At 35.3% G+C, this 15,716-nt stretch overlaps 1 pseudogene; it reads right to left on the minus strand.

Annotated features, from left to right (window-relative positions):
- Positions 1-572: 572 nt before the first annotated feature.
- Positions 573-982, minus strand: LOC117020669 (60S ribosomal protein L34-like; annotated as a pseudogene).
- Positions 983-15,716: the final 14,734 nt, after the last annotated feature.

Consider the following 15,716-nt stretch of genomic DNA (forward strand, 5'->3'; position numbering starts at 1 on the left):
CACAGCTTAAAGCTGTATAAGAAACCCAGGGAATGTGTCCATCCTTCCTCCCTATCAAAGAAATGTAAGTGACAGAAATATTAACATTCTTTTTTAGACTTTTATAGATTCATTCTGGGAGAGCCAATTACTTTGGCCCTGCCAGCTCATTGAGGAACAAACACAATTTTTTTCCCCTGGGGCCATTCTAGTTAATGTTTATTGTTAAATTTATATCTTTCTTGGGGCTTAAAACCAGTGATATAGAAGTGCGTTCAAATTTTGTGGAAATGCATGTGGACTAACTAGAGATGGACATGTAGAATAGTGAGCAAAAACCTGAAGCTCCACCTGTTGTTGCCTAATATCTGTTGGATGTGGCCTCTATTAAGTCTTCAATTTTTTTTTTTAAATTTTTTATGGGAGAATATTGGGGAACAGTGTGTTTCTCTAGGGCCCATCAGCTCCAAGTCATTGTCCTTCAATCTGTTTGTGGAGGGTGCAGCTCACTGGCCCATGTGGGAATCAAACTGGCAACCTGTTGTTCAGAGCTTGCACTCTAATCAACTGAGCCATCTGGCCGCCCCAAGTTTTCATTTTGTTTTTAAAGCCTTTCGGTTCTTTTTATTACTCAAAGAAGCTTCATTTTTTTTTTTTTTAAATTTAGCTTTCTGACTCTGTGCTTGTGCCTTCAACACTTTCAGAACGATTTTCTGCTCATCTATGAGGAAAACACACTTGATCCTGTCACAGACACATTTAGCCCACGCAGAACCACATTTCCTCCCTCCTCCCCCATTTTAGACAACCTCATAAGAACTTTAGGTCTCACAGCATGAACTTGAAATCAGCTTGGGCACACACCATATGCAGATTTTGGTGCTTTCCCAACCTTCTTGGTAGAAAGGTAAACAATTCTTCTACCAGGGGCTTGGGACAGCCTAATTTTGTTACAAGCTGTATTGTAGGACAGACTATGATGGTATGTCAAATGCTGGACCATTCTGAATTAATTCTTCATGACCTTTGGTTTCTTAGCTTATTTAAAAGTATTGTATACAGTGGGCAAATGGACTTTATAGCTACCTGAAACTTACATCAGTTCTTAAAAATGAAAGATGGCTTTACTCTATAGCATAATACTTTTTTTTTCTTTTTTTTGAAAATTAGTGATTCTGGTCTAACTCATACATAATCAGTTATACTGTAGAACTAAATAGATTTTCTTCTAGATGGCAGGTTCCTTTCAGGCACATAATGACAGAAAAATAGATTTGTTCCTTCAAAGCCTTTTGTTTCCTCTTTAGCTTCTTTGGCAAAAGCTTTTTTTTTTTTTCTTTTTCTTTTTGGCATATAGAATGCATTTCTACTAGACTCCTTTGGGAAGACTTAAGTGTTAACCACATTAGGCCATTGAGAAGTGATAAACATAGGTTAGGTATAAGAAATGAGAAAAATCAGGAGAGAAATGAAAGGAAAGGACAAGGAACTGAGAAAATGTTAAGGAGGCGAAGAAGAAAAATAAATTGCTCCCAGTATAATTAAAAAGCAAAAATCTCAATAAAACATTGTGTTTCCAAAAAAGATAAATTTCTCCATGGACATACGCGTCAATTTTTGAGAAAGGGGATGATATTAGAAACTTTGAAAGATTTGTCTGTCAGGAAAGAAATGTTGCCCTAAAAATGAGATTTAGTAACTTTTTATTCATGATAAGATGTTCACAGAATAAGAAATGATTGGAAACAGCATAGCTCTAATGGGGGAAAGCTGTCTTTTATTTTATTTTTTTTGAGAAGTAGCAGTAATTGTTCCTTTTTAGGCATCCTTTCTTTTCCTAAAACATTTATAATTATGATGATGAAGAAGATAAATTGCATGGATAAGAATTGAAGAGAGCAGGAATTTCAAGGATAAAAAAACAATAGCTACGTGTGTGTGTGTGTGGGTGTGTGTGTGTGTATGTGTGTGTGTATTTCAGAAGAAGATGACAGAACTTAGAAGTTTCATTTTGTGGCCAGAAAGACAATTCTTTTTTTTTTAAATTAAAATTTATTGCCGTGACAATGGTCAACAAAACTACATAGGTTTCAAGTGTACAATTCTATAATACATCATCTATATATTGCATTGTGTGTTCACCATCCAGAGTCACTTCCTCGTTCCATCACCATATATTTGACCCCCTTTACCTTCTTCTATCATCCCCCTCTCCCCTTACCCTCTGGTAACCACTAAACTATTGTCTGTGTCTATGAGGTTTTGTTTATTTGTTTGTTTCTCTTGTTTCTTTGTTGCCTTCAGTTTTATATACCACATGTGAGTGAAGTACGGTTCTCGACTTTTTCTGTCTGACTCATTGCGCTTACCATAATAATCTCAAGATCCATCCATGATGTCACAAACGGCAGTATTTCAACTTTTCTCATGGCAGAGTAGTATTCATTATGTATATATACCACATCTTCTTTATCCAATCATCTATTGAGGGATACTTTCGTTATTTCCATGTCTTGGCCACTGTAAATAATGCTGCAATGAACCTCGGAGTACATATATCTTTACAGATAAGTGTTTTCAGATTTTTTGGGTAGATACCCAGGAGAGATATTGCTGTGTCATATGGTAATTCTGTTCTTAATTTTTTTGAGGAAACTCCATACTGTTTTCCATAGCAGCTGTACCAATTTACATTCCCAACAACTGTGTATGAGGGTTGCTTTTTCTCCACAGCCTCTCCAACACTTGTTATTATTTGTCTTGTTGATGATAGCCATTCTAACTGGGGTGAGGTGATATCTCATTGTGATTTTGATTTGCATTTCCCTGATAGCTAATGAAATTGAACATTTTTTCATACGTCTGTTGGCCATTTGTATGTCTTATTGTGTGACTGTTCAGGTCCTCTGCCCATTTATTAATTAGATTGTTTGTCTGTTTGTTGTTGAGTTGTATGAGTTCCTTATATATTTTGGATATTAGCCCATTATTGGAGGCATTGTTTGCAAATATCTTCTCCCATTTAGTTGGTTGCCTGTTTGTTTTGTTGAAAGTTTCTTTTGCTGTGCAGGAGATTTTTAGTTTGATATAGTCCCATTCATTTATTTTAGATTTTACTTCCCTTTGAGGTCAAATTCATAAAATCCTCTTTGAACCCAAGACCCATAAGTTTAGTACCTATGCTTTCTTGTATGCAGTTTATTATTTCAGGTTTTATGTTTACGTCTTTGATCCATTTTGAGTTTATTTTGGTACATGGTGACAGCAGTCTAGTTTCATTCTTTTGCATGTGGCTCAGAAAGACAATTCTTAAATGTGTAATTCAGTTGCTAAACAAAAATAGTGTTTCAAGCTAGTAGCGCAACTTCCTTAAAGGGATATGAATTACTAAGTAGCAGGTAAATATTGACATTAAATACATCATTTTCTCTTTTTGCTCCTGTCTTTTCTTTGTTAACATGACATCTGCATGCTTTTTCTGTGTACTACTACTTTCCCTGTACATATTGGGGTGTGATGTCAGCACTGCAGAGGTGGTACTGTATTAGGTAACATGGCAGCACGTTATTTGACCTCTAGGAGTACCCTGTGTTTGCATCCCAGAATGCTACATTGAAATTTTTGTTACCAATAGTTTTGCAAGCTTAATTTGTCCACTGCATGTAATTCCCTAGCAATACCAATTCAGGGTAGCTCTCTGATGGGGATTGAATAATGACAGTACTCTTTCGTGGCTCTCAAAAAAGTCACACTATTCTACAAAGATTTTGCACAATAAACTCTTCACCTTCCTCCCTAGTACGATGTTTAGGTGGAGGTACTAATGGTTATGGGAAGATAGGTCAAAGTTTAGTTATACACACTCACTGATATTTAACCCAAATGGAATTCTAGTCATACAATCTTAGATCAGGCAGTGTTCTTCTTCTTCTTCATTTTCCTCTTTGCATTCTCCTTCCCCTGCCCTTCTTTCTCCTTCCTCTTGCCCCCTCCCCCTCTTCTTTTAGCTACTAAATTTTGGAATTGTGTGTTATACAGAAATATATAAGTGGACCTTCAGATTGCTAAATATAATAGACATGTTTTTATCCTCATTTATTTGACCTGATTAGTTTTTTGTTGTTGTTTTTTTTTTGGATAAATACCCAGAAGTGGAATTGTTGGGTCATATGACAACTTTATTTTTAATTTTTTGAGGGATCACCAAACTGTTTTCCATAGTGACTGCACCAATTTACCATCCCACCTGCACTTTTTATTTGTTCCCTTTTCTCCACATCCTCACCAGCACTTTTTATTTGTTGATTTTTTTGTTGATAGCCATTTTGACAGGTGTTAGGTGCTATTTCATTTTGGTTTTGATTTGCATTTCTCTTACGATTAGTGACATTGAGCATCTTTTCATATATCTGTTGGTCATATGTATGTCCTCTTGATAATATCTATTTATGTCCTCTGCCAATTTTTCAATTGGATTTTTTTGGGGGTAAGTTGTATAAATTCCTTATATATTTTGAGTATTAACCCCTTATTGGATGTATCATTTGTTAATATCTTCTCCCATTCAGTAGGTTGTTGTTTCGTCTTGTTGATGGTTTCCTTCACTGTGCAAAACCTTTTTACTTTTATGTAGTTCCATATGTTTATTTTTTTCTTGTTTCCCTTGCCCGAGGAGACATATCCAGAAACAGCAATGTCAAAGTGTTTACTGCCTATGTTTTCTTCTAGAAGTTTTGTGGTTTCAGGTCTTACATTTAAATCTTTAATGCGTTTTGAATTTATTTTTATATATGGTGTAAGAAAGTGGTCCAATTTCATTTTTTCCGTGTACCTGTTCAGTTTTCCCAACACCACTTATAGAAGAGACTGTCTTTACCCCATTGTATATTCTTGCTTCCTTTGTCTCCTAAGATTAATTGACCATGTGAGCAAGGATTTATTTCTGAGCCCTCTATTCTATTCAATTGATCAATGTATTTGTTTTTATGCCATACTATTTTGATTATTATTGCTTTGTAGTATAGTTTGGAATCAGGGAGCATGATACCTCCCACTTTCTTATTTATATAGTTTTCTTTAACACTATTAGTCCTTCCAGTTCATGAGCATAATTTATCCTTTGTCGGGAGGGGTATCCTGCTTGCTGCACCATTTGTCGTGTGGGGCGGCCGGCGGGGCCTCTGGTCCTGCTCCCACATAAGAACGCACAGATATGGCTAGGCCAAAAAGGAACACCCACGGAGCCATAGGTAGGGGAGTCATACCTCTATATTCTCTCTGGCGGCAGGGCGAGACACATGCAGTAGTAGCCACACAATCTGCAGTCTGCCATTCACTTCTCTGCCTGCCAACCAACCAACCAATCAACGCAGCCCCGCAGTTACATCAGTAGCCAATTGGCTAAACGGTTACAGCTGATGGCCAACCAATCACAGTTGATGGTCATTCACCACTGGAGCCTGCACCTCCCCATGAGAGGCGGAGAGCCTGGAAACTGCTCTCTGGGACTCTGTCTCCACATCCTCCCATTTATTTGCAGCATTTGCAGTGTTCATAAAGGTCGTTGACTCTCATCCCGATATTGTAGAGATGACAAAATTAGGGTTAAAATGGAATTCCCAAGACCCCCAGTTACTGGAAAAATAAATACATAGTAGAAATCATATCTTAAAAACTAAACTTTGTTCCTTTTAATTTCTGGACTTGCAGCTCTTCAGTAATATAAATTCCCCCCTACTTACAAATTACTTTATGGAGTGTAGGTTGGATAAAATTAAAAAGGTAATGAATGATTCCCTTATACACAAAATTATTCTCTGAATGCTTGTACGATTAACTTTTTGAGTACTTTGGCTCATGTGTAACATTTTTTTCAGGAGGCAATTCCTAAAAACATGCATGTTTGTTTATTTTTCCCTATTTTAGGTTTACAAAATTATAGAGATGAAAATGCATGTCTCATACATTAGTCAATTCAACTCTCTTATTTTACAAATGAGGAAACTGAGGCCCAGAATGATTTCATCTCTTGCACCAGTTTCACAGCCAGTTCATGACTGAGTAGAGACTAAAATTCCAAGTTCCAAGACTCAGTTTATTGCCCTTCAACCTCTTCTGCGTTACATTCATTCCACTTATATAAAAAAATCAAATTATTAAATATTTCAAGCATGAATAAAATATAAATAAAAGAGAAAAAAATAACAGAACTAATACCCGTGAATCCTACACTAGAATCTTTAAAATCATGTTTTGCTTTATTTGCTACACATTGTTTTGTCTCTTCATTTTAAAGAATAAAGCAGATACAATTTAGCCAACTGTGTACCTCGATCCCGCTTTCCTCTTTCTATTTTTATTTTAATATGTAGTTATACAATTTTTGTTTAGAAAAATTCCAGACATGAAAAAGTTGAAAGACTCTTATAGTGATCACCATGCTTCTACTAACTAGATGTAGCTATTAACATTTAACTATATTGCTTTGTTTCATATCTATCCATTTTGTTATTCCTACATTTTTCAATTGATTTTTTTTGATGCATTTCAAATAAAAGTGCAGACATTAGTACATTTTCCCCTTAACACCTAAGATGCATGTATTAACTAGTGTTCAATACTTGTTTATAGTTTTTTCTTTTGGTGTAAAATTTACATACAATGAAAAGCACACTTCTTAAGTATACTGTCATTGAGTTTTGACAGTTGCATCTACCTGTATAACTATTCCCATGATCATGCTATAGAATACTATCATCACCCAGAAATTCCCCTCATGACCTTTCTCAGTCCAACCCTGACCTAATCCACTTAGAAACAACTAATGTTCTGATATTTTTCCATCGCAGATTAATTTTACCTGTTCTAGAATGGAATGTAAATGGAATCACACACTATGTCCTGTTTTGTGTAAAACTTTCACTCAGCATAATACTTTTAAGATGTATTTATACTGTTGCATATATCAATAGTCAGCTCGTGTTTTTTGCCAAATAGTGTTTCATTGTATGGATGAATCTTGGTTTGTTTATCCACTCCTCTTTTGACAGAATGTAGGCTTTTTAGTTTTTCTCTAATATAAATAAAGCTGCTATGATAGCCACTCCAGCCTTATTCTGCTTACTGTTTCAATGGTGTATCATTTTTCCATCCATTTAGTTTTAAAATATCCGTGTCCTGATATTTAAAATACATCTAATTTAGACAGCATAGACTTGGGTCTTTCTTTTAAAAAAATCCATTCTGAAAAAAAAAATCCATTCTGACAATCTCTGCTTTTAAATTGGAATTATTAATCCACTTACATTTAATGTAATTATTGATGTGTTTAGATTTAGGTCAACATTTTAAAAATTTGTTTCTCCCCTCTATTTTTCATTCCTTTGCTCCTCCTTTGCTGGCTTATTTTAGACTATAGAATTGTTTTTAGAATTTTTAGAATTCCATTTTTATATCTTTAATGGTTAATCTAGGGATTACAGTAGATATCATTAGTTTTTACAGTTTAGTTAGTGTGAATATTGTATTACTCTAAGTAAAATGTAGAAACTTTGCAACTGTATAGGCCCATTTACTACTTACTACTATATATCTAGTCCACGTGTATAATTTTTTTTTTTTTTTTTTTTTTTTGCTTTATACTGTTTAATTTCTAAAGCAGGAAAAATAATGCAGGGTTATTTTTGAAAACTCAGTTTTATTTAAAGAAAGAAAGTGGGAAGTAAGAAGAAATTATGAAGGAAATAATATAGATAAAATAAGAATTCAAACTATGAAGTAACATAAAAATTTAATGACCCATTAAGTAATGTAATAATAAATAACCTATAATAATAAAAATGGGAAAATATTTTTCTCAAAAACTGTGGAAAATATATGAATGAATGAAATGAGAGACAAAAATACTTTTAAGTTTATAACCTTAATTCTAACATGTTTAAAAAATGCAAGAGATACACAACACATTCCTTTTTGATTAACTGACTTGTTGAAAAGATAATCATATACTGAAAGAATGTTCTCAAATGCTACATCAAGGTTCTTTTTTTTCCTGCATGTAGGACTGAGACCAGGGAAAGACTCAAACCAGCCATGTAATTATTTGGCCAATGGTTTTTGTAACTTTGTAGTCAGGCAGGAGCACAGAAAGGTCTTTGTCCTTTGGGGACCCTGAGACTAATGAAGGCTATTCTATGACTAGGTCAGTCAGTAGAACTAACTGGTTAGTGGTACTTTAGTTATGTAGGTAGGGAAGCAGCAGTGGATTCGGCACTTTATTCAACTCTTCTTGTGAAGCCAGAAGTTGACTGGCCTTGTGTGGAAAAATCAATAAGGCATTTATAAACGTTCATGGAAGAAAAGATTTTTGAAAAAGAAATGTGTCGGTTACGTGAGAGATGACCCAGTGTGAAGGTGGGAAGGGTTAGAGTAAGCGGATTAAGCAGCAGTGACTGCAGGGAACACACACAGTGCTTTTGATTCATGCTAGCATTCACGTAGTGAGCACTATTTGGAGAACAGTGGTGCTTTTCAAACCCTGTTGACGATGCCCTGCACACACATGGTGGCGCTGGGAAGTTGCTGGAGTGTGCTATGATGACAGATTCTGTGGGAGGGTAGCTGATGATCCTTTTGCTTCTGAAGCTATGCCTGATATAGTCTCTATGGTTTGGATGGATGATTTCCTTTTGGTTCAGACTTCCTGCTTACACGTGAGGTGATTTTCTTTTTAAAATTCCTGCATGGCCTAATTTACTGTTGTCTAAGTTCTAGATTTGAATGTTTAGCCCTCCTCCTCTCTTATTGCTCACTGCTCTCATTTCCACATGATCATATAGGGCGAGTCTAGTTATCAAGGACATGTTAAGTTATCAAATATATGACATGACTCATTTATTTTAACTTTGATTGAAATGTGGTTAATATTTTAATTGGTCTGCATTTCGACACTTTCAGTATCTTAAAATTTTGTTTTTCTTAATTACATACGGATATTAATTCCAATGAAATAAATTATTATTGGTTTCAGAAACATGATACAGTATAAAAAAATATAGACACGTGTATACATCTGTTTTATTAATGAACGCGTGTCTATTGAAGAACGTTTAGCATTATAGGAATTGAGTATGTTTTCTCAAAGTACAAATATGTTGGTATGAGACACTGCACAAGTGGATGGGCCTCTAGGCTAAACTTGTCCATATGCCCCTCAAAGCTTTCTTGTTGGATGTTATATGGGTTTTCACTGCCAAAGCTGCTTTTTAATTTGTAAATGTGAAATGGGCTGGATCAAAGACTTAGAAGATTCAAGGAATCTAATCCAATTTGATGTAAAGCAAAACACAATTTAAAATCTATGTAATTCCTAAACCCAAGAAGCTGCTTTCTGATCTACTTCTTTTCCATTCATCAAAAAGTGAGACTCCTGCTGTAATTCTCTCTTCCCAAGATAGGCATCTCTTCTATGCATCTCTTTGGCAACCTCAAAATTATCACCCTTGCACTGGTTCATTTGATTTAGTGATCTGGAAATTTGAAAATGAGGTTGTCTGCTAAAGGTGACCCCCTGCAGTGGCTTTGGCAGCATGGGGTACTCGGAGCAGGGAGCAACCATGGCAGGAAGCCCCCTGAAAGAGCAGTGGTGCCGAAATGATTGGGCAGAGGAGCAAAGCCTGATTTCCTTACACTGAAGCTCTTCTGCCCCAGGCTTCTTTCTTTGACTATCACCCCATTAATGCACAGCAATTGCTAGGCGGTCTCCAAGGCATCACCTTCTGAAAAACGACAGATGTTAACTGGCTTGAGGTCACTAATGAGTCAGGAGCAGAGCTGGCACTAAGTCCTCCGTATCTTCATGCCCAGTCTGGTACACGACCCCATCTATAGGCTGGGGCTCCATCAGCATTTCTAATGTTTGAGAACAAGCACATTAAAACAGCTCTGAACTGATTACACCAGGTTCCCTCCTTCCTTCTTTCTTTTCTTCCTTCCTTCCTTCCTTCCTTCCTTCCTTCCTTCCTTCCTTCCTTCCTTCCTTCCTTCCTTCCCCCTCCTTTCTCTCTTTTTCTCTCTCTCTCTGCCCCCCTTTCTCTCCCTTCCCTTACCCCTCCCTCTCTCTTCTCTCCATCTTTCTCTCTTTCTCTCCCCTCCACCCCAATATCCTGGATTGATCACGTGCCACTCACTGTACAAATCTGCAAAGATGCTTACTATTTTTATTGCCAACTTCTCTGTGTAGCCTCTTCATAACAAATTATAATCTTCCCATATCTCATCACATTTTATTGTTAAAAATGTAAAAATTAAAATTAAAGCAAGGTTTACCCTGACTTTTAGAAAAGGAGTTTTGTTTTTTTCTTAAATGACTATTCTGATTTCATATGTGAGTTCCTCTATTTAAGCAGCAGCTACTCTTTGATTATATGTGGGGAAGAAGGGAAATCACATTTAACTGATATTTGCACACATGAAAAAAAGTGACTTTAGTTGACAAGTTCAAACTATTGAATTTATAACCAAGCTATTACCCAAAGGCACTTGAAAGTTAGCAAAATTAACCATTGAGTTTAAATACTTTCTTCTGACCAGTTGACAAAATGAATAGAATAAAGGGCACAAGAGACAGGGAGAAGGAGATGCAGGGGCAGGGGCAGGGGAGGGGGAGGAAGAGTGGGAGAGGAAGTTTTAAAAAATGGAAGTAATTTTATAAACAATTTGGAAAGATGGATAATAGACTCAATTGTGAATGACAGCCTCTTGAATAAGTGATTTTTAATTTTTAATATATATATATATATATTTTGAACCTGGACTGCAAATAAAGTTTAATAATGTAATGAACTCCCAGAAATATGCATCTGCACTCATCATATACAATTTTTAATACCATTTTATGTAGTTTCTGAACTTCCTTAAAGCCCATTCAAGACCGTAAATTAAGGAATCTTATGATTAATTAAAGTACTTAGAAAAAAACCAAAAATAAATATTCAAAACTGAAATATTTCTAAGTAATATTGGACTTAAACTAAGGATTTTTAGCTAAATCACGGACCTCTGACTCACTTTTTCATGTTTTGTTTAACGGTAAATGTACTAACTCTCGCTTTTGAAATTCCCATTCCTCTTATGCTGTTGCTCTATAAAACAGTGCTCTTAATTAAGTAGCCTCATGATAGAATTAAGCAATGAAAAGAATTGTGAGAAGTCATTTTGAATTTATAATGCAACATTTGGCTGTTAGAATAAGACAAATCTTAAACCATTCTAGAAAGTGAAATTACTATTAAATATTTCCAAATATAATTCTACAGCTATTCTCAATAGTTAATGTCAATATTTAATACTTTCTGGTAAGAAAAGGAAAATTTTCTTTATATGTGACCTAAATTCTTCATACTTCAGGTGAAATAGTTATTTTTTTATCATCACTGGGAACTGAACACAGTTGGTCAACAACTTCTGTGTAATAGTGCTTAGAGAGGTACCTTATTTTTTTAATCAACTAAAATATGTAGATAATAGGTTGTTTTGATTGTATATTTAGTTTTGATCAGCTCCTAAAAGATTTTGCTGTGATTTAAACTCCTTGAATTTCAGCTTACGAACCAAAGTTTCTTCGGAACAAGCAAAACATGTTAAAATAGCAATTACTCTCGTAATTGCAAATAACTGAAAGTTCTTGGATTTTTGAAGCTCTTATTCTAGGTTTGATTTTCAATGTGTTTTTGATTGCCTCCCTCAAATTTCTTTGCATTTCCTTGTAGTTTTATTTTTTTAAAAATCATGTTTATAGTTCTAAACTCATCAGGAGAAAAATGGAAGTCAATTGGCAGATGAAATAGGAAAGAAGTCAAAGAAAAATTTTCTAATCTCTTAAGATGCTATATCCTTTCTAAAGAACTCCATTCAAATAAGAGTACTGTGTTTTCCTGATAATTTTATGTTTATTTTCAATTAATATGTTAATTAAACTTTCTGATGGATTCTTTGCAAACTCAACTTGAGTTATAATTAAAGGGGTTAAGTTTTCCTCTGAAAATAATCAGTTTGTTTTTGGCTCCCTACCCTACCTCCTTCCTTTCTAAAGATGGCTGGAAGAAGTTTTTCCTATTTTCATGATATCCTTGTTACTAGGCCATTGATCCATTCAAGTGTAATATGCAAAATGTTCCTCAGTAGGGGAGGGAGTGTGTGCTCAGTGTCTCACTGAGGTGTGTCACTCAGGATGGCATTTGCTCCAATCAGAGAGTCTGGTCTCTCTTGGTAGTACTTTTCCTAATCATGACTTTATATATTTACTTCATGTCCTTAACTATAGTTCCCTTTCCTTAAAACAGTATGTTTTTAATTCAAGGAGACCTATAAAATTGTTTTAGCAAGACACTAGTTAAAAATAGGAATTCTTGGGGGGGTGGGAGAAAAAAAAATAAAATAGGAATTCTCTGAATTATTTTTGTGCATTTTTTCTCCTAAATTATTTTGACATTTCATACTCAGTTATTGCATCAGATGTCACAAGATTACAGTCTCACAAACACATGATAAACGTAATGCCACACTATTAGAAATCAATAGTGTGTGTTTTATGGTATACTGTACCTAAAATATACAATAGGGCGACTTACATAAATCATTTATTCCGAGCCATGATTGATGACTTCATAACTCACGAGTGACGGGGCAAAGCAGAGCCCCAAACGAGTTATGAAATGTCATCAATAACAAGTGGAAACAAATGATTTATCCAGTGTCACAGCCCATTGTATGTTCAGTTTATGCAACAGCAGTTAATGATAAAAACACCCCAAATATGTGCAGCTTGAATTTTATCCGTCATATATGCATGAACTGTTCCTACACTATTTTACACTAGGTCAGTGCTTATTGGCCATGAAGGAAAGGATCAAGGTTGAAACAAGAATTGTGGGTTGATAGAGAAAGTATGATCTTTACATATATATATATATATATATATATATATATATCTTTTGGAATCTCTTTCCTCTTGACTATATTCCCCTCCCCCTTTCTTTTAAAAATGTCTTTTTCCTTTTCTAGCAAAGAAAACATAAAAAATAAGATCTGCAACTATGTAATTCAAATTTTTTTTTTTTAGTTGACATTCTTTCTAGGAGAGAGAAAAATTAGCGTGATCTTTAAAGTTAAAGGATACTATATGACTTCAGCACTAATTTTTTTTCCATTTGATTTTTTTCTGAGTACGTACCTTAGGACCAAGGAATTTTATATTCCCATATGCAAAGGCAGTATGAATCTGACCATTAAGCTATTTTTGGTTTTCAACTTCATCCTGTGCATCCTATGTGTGTTTAAAAGTCCTGCATGTTTCATATAGAAATGTTAAAGTGCCTTTATATTCTCATTGTAAACTTAGAGATGTGTTTCACTGAGGTTGGGGATCCTGGTGGTTGTTGGAAGCTTGTATTTGAGGTTAATTTTTTGAGGCTTATGTTTCAGACACAAAATTGATGTCACCTTTTGGGAAAAAAAATGCCATTTAAAAGAGAATGTCAGGTTTGTTCTTTTGAGCTGAATTAAAAGTCTGTCTCTTATGATACTCTCCTTCAATATTTATAATACGGATTCACTAAGAACCCCATAATCTTGTTAGATAAAACTTTATCAAATGAGTTTAAGATACCATAAAAATGGGTGTCATGCTGTGCTGATTGTTGTGTAAAGTTAAGCAAATCTAGCTCCTACTTGAACAGTTAGGCAAAAGGTAAAGGGGTGATTAGGCATTAAGATAACTTCCTCAGTCTTAGCAGTTATAGAAAATACATACAGTTTGTAGGCATTGTATGATAGCAAATGTGTGTAAACCTTTACACCTCTCTTTTGATTCCTCTGGAATCTATCTCCAAAATACATATACTCTGAATCTGCCTACTTTTTCAAATGTCCACTCTCATCATTGTACTCTTAGCAAATATACACTCTCCCCCGTACCATCGACTGTGGAAGCTTCCAAACTTGATTTTTTATTTCCTCTTGTTTCCCATCAACATATTCTGCATAGAGTAGCCTGCGTAATCTTCTAAAAAAGTAGCACTCCCTGCTACAGCTCTTCAATGTTTATGCAATACATTTAGGATGATGAATCTAAAACCCTCTAACTGGGTCTATAATTGGTTCCTATATAATTTGGTCCCTGTATAACTCTCCAGCCTCATTGTGATCCATTTTCCCTTTCCCTTTGCCACTTGTCCCTTTTTACATTTCCCCAAGGGGGCTGAGCTCCTTAGTGCTTTGGGGCCTTTTCCTGTTCTGTTCCCTCTACTTGGAGTTTGTCCCTTTGCCTGGCTGTATAGCTGGTTCATAATTCAGGTTTCTCATAATATAGCTCATAATATAGCTTTTTCAGAGAAGTTTTCTCTGAATCCTGATCTAAATAAATCAGTCTCCCAGTGTAATCTGTCATTTTACTTGTCCTTCACTATGTCTATCACAATTTTAATTATATATTTATTTCTGTGATTATTTGTTCAGTACATGTCTCCCCATGCAAGCTTTCAGCTCAGAAAAGGAGGGCACAGTCTTATCCATTGTTTCTCCCAGTGTCTAGCACAGAGACCGGCACCTTATAAACAGACCTTTAATACATACTTTTCGTTGTTGTTTGTTTTGGAAAAAGGAGAGTTAAGATGTGAAAGGAAAGTCATAGAAAAAGTCACTAACTTCCTTTGAATAATTTCTCATCACTGATTACCTTCTACATGAAGACTCCACAACCCAATACTGTGGAGTTTTACTAAAGGATTTGAGAATCTGTTTCTTATCTTTGAAAAACTGATATTAACTAAATACGAGCACCTAAAACCAATTCAAGTATTTATTGAGTAGATATGGGTAGAAGACAGGCAGAGCTAACCCCGGAAGTGTTCTTGGTATATTGGAAAGTTTTAGCCTCAATTTAAAAATGTGAGGAAAAGAAGAGTGAGTGGGAACAGAATGAACATTGTTTTTTCCCATGTTGTACCGTGCATACAGTCATGAAGGCACAAATTACAAGAAAGTTTCTATTTGCTCTAGACTGAACTGTGTCTCTCCAAAATTCATATGTTGAAGTCTTAAGCCCTGATGTAATAGTATTTGGAGATGGGGACTGGGGGAGATAATTAGGTTTAAATGAGGTTATCAGAGTGGGGTCCTCATGATGGGATTTGTTCTCTTAAAAGAAGAGACTCCAGAGAGCTTACTCTCTCTCTCCACAATCATGGAGGAAAGGCCAGGTGAGCACACAGCAAGAAAGCAGCTATCTGCAAGTCAGGAAGGGAGCTCTCATTAGAACTTGACCATGCTAGCACCCTGATCTCAGAATCCCAGCCTCTATAACTGTGAGAAAATCCATTTTTGTTGTTTTAAAAAACACTCAGTCTATGGTATTTTGTTATGAGCTCAAGTTGCCTAAATACATGGTCTGACCTAAGGGTCTGCTTTTCCTGAGTGGAACACTTCTTGATTTGAAAAATCTAAGACTAAAAAGTTGATTTAATCTAAGCTGAGAGGCTATAAAAATGAGAGTGATTATTTATCAGCAGCGCACCTTGGTAGAACTGTTTAATGACATGGGCGTAAGAAGATGGTATAGATACCTCCTAGAGATTTTATTTGCTAGTATACTGAAAATGATTAATACTAACAATTATGATACAATCTTAGATTCTATCAATAGGAATATAGAACTCGAAATCAAGAAGATAATAATTCTC

Source organism: Rhinolophus ferrumequinum, chromosome 3, assembly GCF_004115265.2.
Source record: "Rhinolophus ferrumequinum isolate MPI-CBG mRhiFer1 chromosome 3, mRhiFer1_v1.p, whole genome shotgun sequence".
Classification (NCBI taxonomy): domain Eukaryota; kingdom Metazoa; phylum Chordata; class Mammalia; order Chiroptera; family Rhinolophidae; genus Rhinolophus; species Rhinolophus ferrumequinum.